Source organism: Nicotiana attenuata, unplaced genomic scaffold (assembly GCF_001879085.1).
Source record: "Nicotiana attenuata strain UT unplaced genomic scaffold, NIATTr2, whole genome shotgun sequence".
NCBI lineage: Eukaryota > Viridiplantae > Streptophyta > Magnoliopsida > Solanales > Solanaceae > Nicotiana > Nicotiana attenuata.
In genome coordinates, this window is record NW_017671571.1 from 134,161 (window position 1) to 143,968 (window position 9,808).

At 36.3% G+C, this 9,808-nt stretch overlaps 1 long non-coding RNA gene across 1 annotated transcript; it reads left to right on the top strand.

Moving 5' to 3' along the window:
* The first annotated feature begins 706 nt into the window (after positions 1-706).
* On the top strand, positions 707-1,575 carry LOC109209057. Its single transcript, XR_002065305.1, has 2 exons — positions 707-1,058; positions 1,159-1,575. It is a non-coding gene; the product is annotated as an uncharacterized LOC109209057 (long non-coding RNA).
* The last annotated feature ends 8,233 nt before the right edge of the window (positions 1,576-9,808 follow it).

Sequence of the window (9,808 nt, forward strand, 5' to 3'; positions counted from 1 at the left end):
TAAGGAGGATGTCAAAGACATGGTGATGGAAACATGTGTTGGGTTTTATTACTAATAACAAAAGAGGTGTGGATGGAAAATGGTGAGAAAAGAAAAAGGAAGGAAATGAAATTTTGAATTAGTTCACTTTACTAATGCACTTTGTCCCTCATTGGAAGAAGGAAAGAAAATCTTTGTGCATATATAGAGAAGCTCATCTTCTAGCGCCTCCGAAGCTCATCATCCAAATTTTCCCATAACGCAGCCGAAGCTAAAGCAACTTGGTTCCAATACTAGATGCATTATCATGTTATTATTTAATTAAGTATATACCCTCTCCGTCACAAATTAGTTGTCATGATTCGCTAAAGCCAAAATAGGTGGAATTTGATTAACATTTTAAAATAGATTTTTTAGCATAGTGAAATTAAAAAATTTGTAACTTATAGTACTTTCATATAATTTTTGAACATTAAAATTTTAATTCTAACATATTAAGTTGATCTGTTCTAATTTGGCTTCGATATTAGTCAAATTGATTTTTGAGAAGCGAAACATGATAACTATTTAGAATTGAGGGATTACTAATTATTGATCACCTATTCATTTTATGACAAGTAAAAGCCTAAGACTAAATCCGAATAAGCCAATTTGTCTCACCTCAAAAATGAAGCTGTAATTGAAAGCGAAACGTACCATGTAGTCACGTCTTTTCTTTTATTTTTGTCTAACCTGTGTTCATGTTGCATCTTTTACATGTCTCTTTAATTTCCATGCATGTTTTACGAAATTCTTCTGATATTGTTTAAATAATACTATAATTCGATCAGTGGGTCAACTTTTGCAAAGCCTTGCTGTTGGAAGCAACGTGGTATCACAAAGGCCATATACCAAAACTTGAAGAGTACCTTGATAATGGATGGATCTCATCTTCCGGCCCTTTACTTTCTTTACATGTGATTTTTGGTCTAACAAATAAAATAACAAAAGAAACCCTTGATTTATACGAAGATTGCCGTGAAATTATTTACCACACTTCGGTTGTGATTCGACTTTGCAATGACCAGGGTACCTCAGCGGTAAAACCTCAAGCTTTTACCTCTCTTTTTATGTGCTTTCCATTCTAATAATTTCTCCATTTGGCCAGTTCTTAATTTTCATAATAGTTCTTTCACGTAGGCGGAGCTAGAGAGAGGTGATGTTGCTTCATCAATTTTATGTTACATGCAACAAGAAAATGTTTCAGAGGATGTAGCCCGAGAGCATATCGAAAGCCTAATTTTGGATTCGTGGAAAAAGATCAATTACCATTTCAATACTCTTTCTACATCACATCGAAAACTTCTCAAGCATGTAGTAAATGAAGCACGGATGGCACATGTCATGTACCAATTTGGAGATGGATTTGGGGTTCAAGATGGTGAAACTCGAGATCAAGTCATGTTCAACTTGGTTCGTCCTATTACATAATTTCTGTGATAATTTAATTTCGGCCTATTCACTTTCGTCCTATTCATATTCATGGTGGTCTGACATACTTGTAATTTGCCAGGCGAAGTATTACAAATAAAAATCAATTAACATTTCTTGAAGAAATACGTGATACATTTATTGACTTTAGTTGAAGAACTCTATGGGATGTCCCCGAAGGGACCTTTAGTTGAAGAACAATAGAGGAAAAATTGAGAAGGGTAAAAATTGAGACGAGTTAACTTAAATAGCCGTCCACCCAACCATTTAAGCTAAAAATATTCGACGGATGTATAGTATATGTATAATTAATGCCATATATAATATATGTACAATCAGTGTATAATCTATATTTACCCACTAAGAAAAATAAACTATGAATTCAACTGGCTATTTGTGTAAAGGTTAGTCCAACAAAACCTTTTTATATTGGCCAAAACAACAACAATAATAACAATATATCCAATATAATCTCACATAGTGGGGTCTGGGGAGGGTAAGCAGATAGACCTTACCCCTACCTTGTGGAGAACCACGGCCACCTGGAGCACCGTGAGAAACCTGAAGTGCTGACTGAAATTACCTAGGAGGATGGCCTCTACCAAGAGAATCCCTGCCTCTATACGAGGCACCACTGAATCTGCCAGAATGATGAGACCTCTTATCAGACCCCTGACCGCTCCCCTGAGCTAAAATCATCTCAACCCGCCTGGCCACATTGGCCGCATCCTGAAAAGAAATCTCGCTACCTGTCTCCTTAGCCATCTATAGTCTAATAGGCTGAGCGAGTCCCTCAATAAACCTCCTCACCCTCTCTCTCTCGGTGGGGAGTATCAGAAGAGCATGATGAGCCAAATCAATAAACCTCGTCTCGTACTGGGTGACAGTCATAGAACCCTGCCGGAGACGTTCGAACCGCCTACGGTACTCCTCTCTCTGAGTGACGGGAAGAAACTTCTCGAGGAATAGCTGCGAGAACTTGTCCCAAGTGAGAGCTGGTGATCCAACTGGTCTGGCCAAACAATAATCTCTCCACCATTTCTTGGCGGAACCTGACAGACGGAAAGCAGCAAAATCGGCCCCATTGGTCTCCACTATCCCCATGTTCCGAAGAACCACTACAACAAATTTGATTATTGGTGATAAATTATTTTGTCACCTAATATTCATATTTCGTCACAAATGTTTTTTCGTGACAAAAATTTTTTTGTCAATTTTTCGTCTCTGAAACGCCGTCACTAATAGTATATAAAGACAACTTTGAGTTTTCGTCACAAAATAAAGTTATATTAACTACGAAATATTTTTCGTCCCCAATTAAGTTGTATTTGTGACGACCTTGTTTGTCATAAAAAGTGTCAAATTTTTGTAGTCAAAAGCATCATGTCGTCGCTAAAAAGGTCTTTAATACTGGCGATTCTAATTTGTCACTAATTATAATTTTAATTAGTGATGATATTAATTGTCGTTAAAGCTATACATACTATGACTGTGTCACTAATTGGTTTAATTTTATGTACAAAAGGAATCTTTCGTCTCTAAATATATAAAATAGAGACAGATTTGTTTGTCGAAGAAGGCAATTTTTTTGTACTTGAAACTATTTTTGGGTCTCGACGAATGGTGCTATTAGTGATAAGACTAATTAGTCTCTATATATTGTCTTAGTTAATGATAATTTTAATTGTCATCAAATATTAAGCTAATTTGTAGATAAAAATAAAATTATGTTGTTCATATGAAGGCAAATACTGGACAAGTTAATTTTTTTTCTCACTAAATATACTCTTATGTAAACCAAAAACATCACAGAAATAGAAGAGAAAGGTAATACCAAAATTCATACAAAAAAATATACTATACATCTATAATTGTTCTAAGATAACATCTGAATACAAACTACAAACTAAAAGCCTCAAATACAAAAAGTCTAATTGAAATACGGGTTAAAACTAAAATTATAAAATAAAATAAAATAAAGTATGTTGCTTCCTCATGTGCCATTGAGGCGTCCCTTAGTTAAAACTCACACTTTTTGCACCTTCATATACCTGTGGAAAGGAAAAAAAAATTAATATTACATAATTTAATTTCTATTTTCGTGATTTAAACAAAATATATCTTCAAACTTAAATCACAAAACTAACACTAATTAGTGAATCAAATAATAAAATGAGAAATAGATAGTAATTAACTTCTCTACAAAATCCTACACTACATCAATAAAAACTTACCTCTTCATCAAAAGAATGTCAAGAATTCCTTCGTTAAGCCATGAATCAAGGCCTTCAATTCATAGCAAAGGACAAATTTCACAACAAAAGCTTGTTGAATTACTCGTATTGATCAACTTTTGCATAGAGACTAACAAAGTATTGATAGGAGGTCAATATCTTACAAGGAAGATGAGTTGGTTTAGTTGGGGTAATAGAAATTGATAGAAAAAGAAGAAAAAACTAAACATTTGCAGGAACTTCTCTTTTCTTTAGGAGTCTATATAGTTGTAGTTGAATTGGATACTTCAAGTTAGTCTTAGTGGGAGGTTGTTCGTGGTTTATAGGGAGGGAATGGGTGAGAGAAGAATTTACACGATAATATTGGAGGGAAGGGAAATAATTGAAAGTTAACTTTTTTATCTTATATTCCCTCCAATATTTTTGGATAAAATTTCCATACATAAAACTTCTCTCCTTTAATGACTTCCCATTAAATATTACTGTAAGATTGTATTATATATTTGTATTTTTGTATATTAATGATATCAATTTTCAAGGAAATACATTAAATTCACGTCAAAAAAATAATCAAGGCTAGAAAATATTGTAAGAAGTGTAGTATTTTAATCCAAATATTACGATCTCTATAGTTCTACTGATTCTTCTTTTCAAAAAATAAAAAATAAATTCAATGGACGGATACGTTGGACTCGTACTCCTTGAATCTTGATTTATCTTTCGTTCTTGCTTGAGCTTGATCTCGTAAGTGTCCAAAATGTCGCGTGTCCCTTCTTGCGTTTTAATGAGGTACTTTTTTATTTTTTCCTTTGGTTTGTTCTTTCAAATTTTCCATGTCTGAATTCATATTCAAATTTAATCACCATAAAACTTTATATAATTAAATTACATATGTATATTAAAAGTAGTAACATTGAAGGATGCAGCATATAGTCGACTGAGTTTTGACTAATCCCAACTTTTTCAACACGGAGATGGATGCATGCAAATCGTACTATATTACTATTTTAAAATATAAAAAAGTTAGAACCTATAATTTCAAAAGCGCAATAAGTTCAATGGTAAACTTTAAAAGGTTGAACCTATTAAATTTATATCGTAGAACCACTTTTTATAATAGTGCATCCATCTTCTTGAAATCTTAGATCCACTTGTGTTCCTATCAATCTCTAATGTAAATATAAGAAAAAATATCAATTGGAATTATAGTTTTGTCTAATATGTCATAAAGTTTAAATTAGTAAAAATAATGAAGGAAACATATATACCACTTTTTCTATAAATAAATAAAAAAGTTAATTTCTATCCGCTTTCGTCTCAACAGACCGTAATCATCTTGTAATATGAAAGTTTAAGTAAGACAAAATTAAATTAAAGTGGTACACTAATTTTGAAATGTAGAGTTAATTTTATGGTATAAGTTTAATATAAAAACCAAATAAAACGGTTCGCTTCAACATGGAATTAAATAAAACTAAAACTTGTTCCAATAAGAAATTGAATTCATGTGCTCAAAGTAGAAAGAAACACATTTATACAATTTCTAATATAAGTAAAATTGAGGATTCATCGCTCAGTAATTTTCCAATGATGGTTGTTTCACTCACTAGTTCAACTCTCTATATATATATATATATTGCATGAACAACACTTTAAATTCGTAGTTAAAATATAATATGATTTTTTTTTTGTTTTTAACAACAAATTGTTTTTGTAGCCAATAATCACACGATTCAACTACAAAATTGAGTCGCAGCCATTTAAAATTATATATTATATGACAAAATTCGTTGTGACTAAATTTTAGGTTAAATAGAGACAATAAAATCATTGTCACTAATTGTTTGCGCTATCAGTGACAAAAAGTAAGTTCACAATTAAATATAAAATGTTATGGCTAGGTTTAGAACATTTAACTACAACTTGTAATTCGTCGCTATTGTAACCATATATTTTTGGTGACTAAAATTTTTCGTATCCAAAATTTAACTAATTTAAGACAAACAATGGTTCGTCGCTAATTGGGTACATCATTAGTGACAAAATAATTTTGTCACCGATAATTTCAATTTCGTGGCTAATATTACTCAATAAATGGCGCCAACATATTTTTTGGTGGGAAAATTTAGTGAACGATACTTTGCTACGAATTTTTGTGTTTCGTCACTAAAAGTATGCGATTTATGCATTTAAAGACGAATTATAATTTTTGTCACGAAAAGTAAACAATTAGTGACGAATTCTATGTCGTAGCTAATAATTTCGTTGCTAAATATCATATTTGTTGTAGTGAACCTCATGACAGCTGTCTAAATAATCCTGGGAATCCTCTGAAGATGTACCACCATAAGTAGTAGTGAACAGCTTGGTGACCCTGTCCAATCTCCACAAAGCATCGGCATACATAGCTTCCCCATCACCGGTCTGAGCTACTACACCCGGCTGAACTGTTCCAACTAGCTGAGCTGTTGGAGTCTGAAACTGGGGAGCCATCTGCTCCGGAGTGCGGGTAGCGGGAGTCTGTGCTCCTCCCCCAGCTTGAGAGAGGGCTGGTGCTACAGGAAGTAAGCATGCCTGAGTGACACTCTCCATAAGGCCCACTAGATGGACCAGAGCATCCTGGAGTACCGTGGTAGCGATGAACCCCTCTGGGACCTGAGCTGGGCCCACTGGAATTGTCTGGCCGAAACCTCATCATCAAGCTCTACCTGAGGCTCCGTTGTTGGTGCTGCTGCTCTGGGATGAGCTCTGCCCCTGCCTCGGCCCCTAGCGCGACCTCGGCCTCATCCTCTGCCCCTCATGGGAGCTACTGCTGGGAGCTCGGGCTGCTGGTCAGCGGATGTAGAAGCACGTGTTCTCGCCATCTGCGAAAGAACAAAGTAAAAGTTCAATTAGCATTGAGAAACCAATTCGCACTGCAGAGAAGAATAGAAGTGAAACTGTTCCTAACTCTGTACCTCTAGGGGATAAGCACAGACGTCTCCATACCGATCCCTCAAACTCTACCAAGCTTGCTCGTGAATTGTGAGACCAAAGCAACCTAGAGCTCTGATACCAACTTTTCACGACCCGTATTTTCCACCCTCGGGAGTCGTGATGGCGCCTGCTAGTGAAAGTTAGGCAAGCCAACTATTCCAATTAATTTACTCTTTTCATTTTTTAATCTCTTAACAATTTGCAAGTTAACATATTATAAACAGCGGAAGTAATAATGCGGAAGAACGACATTTAACAATTAAGCTAATACCGATACGAATCCATAAACATAAGCCACCCAGAACTGGTGTCACAATCTCACGGACTATCTAAGAATACTACAAATAGGGTCTGAACAAAATAAGTACATTTCTGTCTCTGAAATAGAAAAGAACAGAATAAACAAGTTAAGAAGGGGACGCCAAGGCTTGCGGACGCCTGCAGACTACCTCGGGTCTCCGATGGACTGAAGGCAGCAACCCCTAGCTAAGGTCCATATGCTTCGGTACCGGGATCTGCACAAAAGAGTGCAGAGTGTAGTATCAGCACAACCGACCCCATATGCTGGTAAGTGTCAAGCCTAACCTCGGCGAAGTAGTGACGAGGCTAGGACACAACAACGAAATAACCTGTAGTTAAACAGTATCTAACAGAATGACAGTAAAATAAGCAATTCAAAAGTAACGGGGAGGGGCAACATGTTGTAGGGGAACACCAACATAAAGAATCACAGTAATAATGGAATAAGACAATTAAAGCGTTTGAACCGATAACTGCAAGAAACTATAACAAACAGGCAATAAGTGCACGGCATCAGCCTTCCTACTTTTACTCTCAATCCTCACCAATGCAATCAAATACTGAAAATGTGCACGGCATCACCCTTCGTGCTTTATCTCTCTTCCTCACCATATAAATATTAGAAATGTGCACGGCATCACCCTTCGTGCTTTATCTCTCTTTCCTCACCAAATGCATAAGTACAAATGTGCACGGCATAACCCTTCGTGATTTATCACTCTTTCCTCACCCAAACAATAGCAACAACAATATCCCGGCAAGGGAATCAACAATAACTATAAATACATCCCGGCAAGGGAAAACAACAATAAGAATTAAATACGTCCCGGCAAGGGAATCAGCTATAACCAAACTTGTACCAATAATCAACTTCATAACTGAACCTCAACCAGAGCCAATGCTTAACAATAACCAAATACCAAGAAGAAAATCATAAATCTTACACAACATGGATAATCAACAATTTAGGCATTTGTAGCACTTATTAAGAAACACAACGATCACAATTTAAGACCCACGGGCATGCTTGACACCAACGCATAGATACTCTTCACCATACCTATACGTCGTACACTACACTAGCACATAGCAAATAAGGAACAACACCTACTCCCTCAAGCTAAGGTTAGACCAAACACTTACCTCGAACTTCCACGGCTAACTCAAGCCTCAAACACCACTTTTCCTTTAGAATTCGCCTCCAATTCAATTGTATCTAGTCAATATTAACTTATCAACATCAATAAATGCTAAAGAATTCATAGCCAATGCTTAATTATAGGTTTTCTATAATTTTCCCCAAAAAGTCAAAAATCGACCCCGGGCCCGCTTTGTCAAAACTCGAGGTTCGGACCAAAACCCGATTACCCATTCACCCACGAGCCCGAATATGTAATTAGTTTCGAAATCTGACCCCAAAACAAGGTCTAAATCCCAATTATTCAAAAAGCCCTAACTCTACCCAAATTCCCAATTTCTACCATAAAAATCCTAAATTTTTGGATGAATGTTGATGAAATGCAAAGGAAAATCGAAAGAAAAAGGTTTACAATCATATACCAATACTTTGGGGAAGAACTTGCTTCTTGACAATCGCATCAATGCTCTCTAGTTTTGAAAATATGAAAATGTGGGCAAATTCCCAATTTTGCTACTGTTTTAAGTGCTGGGCGATAGTGTTCATCGCGTTCGCGAGAGCACTGTCAAGTCGCGAAGAGCTGCCAGTTGTGGACTTACGTGATCGCGGGAGAAGCTTCGTGTTCGCGAAGGCTTAGCCCAGCCCTGCCTTCGCGTTCGCGATAAAGGGGTCGCGTTCGCATAGTTCTCCCCAAGTTCCCTGACCAGCCCGTCCTAAGGCTACGCGTTCGCGATTGACCGGTCGCGTTTGCGTAGAGCAAACCCCCCAATGCTCCGCATTCGTGACCTGTGTCTCGCATTCGCGTAGGGTAAAATCCTCCCCGGCCCTATTTCCCCTTCGCGATCGCGAGAATGGCTTCTCGACCGCGAAGCACAAAATGTCTGTGCACCTAAAGCAGCAAAACCTGCAACTTTTCTAAGTGTAAAAACATCCCGTGGCCTATCCGAAACTCACCCGAACCCTCGGAGCTCCAAACCAAAAGTGCACACAACCCTAAAAACATCATACGGACATACTTGTGCGATCAAATCTCCAAAATAACACCTAGAACTTCAAGTTTAACATCAAAATGAAAGAAAAATCTCAAGAACTCTTAAGTTTCATATTTCACAACCGAGGGTCCGATTCAAGTCATATGAAGCCCGTTTCTTACCAAATTTTACAGGCACAACTTAAATTACCGTATAAGACCTGTACCGGGCTCCAAAACCAAAATACGGGCCCGATACCATCAAATTCAAACACATTTAAATTTCCAAAAACTCTTATAATTTCAGTTAAACAATTTTCTTCAAAATGTTGACCGAAGTCAACTTAAATTTAATTTTAAAGGCAAAATTAGTATTTTTATCAAAGTTTCACATAAAAGCGTTCCGAATAAACACCCGGACCGCGCACGCAAATTGAGGTGAAACAAAAGGTGGTTTTTAAAGCCTCGAAATACAGAATTGACTTGTAAATCAAGTGAAAAGGTCATCACAGTGGCCATAAGTTACTATGCGGATGATTTTTTTTGGACAAACTCTTGTAACGATTTTTTTAATCAAAGTAAAAATATTTATTTAACTATAAGTTTTTGTTATGACTAATTAATAGTGGTTCAAAATAATATTATTGATATGGTAATTTCATGTGCATGACAAAAAGTTATAACTTAGCTACGTAAGTTTATTGTCCCTCAATTTGTGGCTATATCAAGTTGTCCTAATTA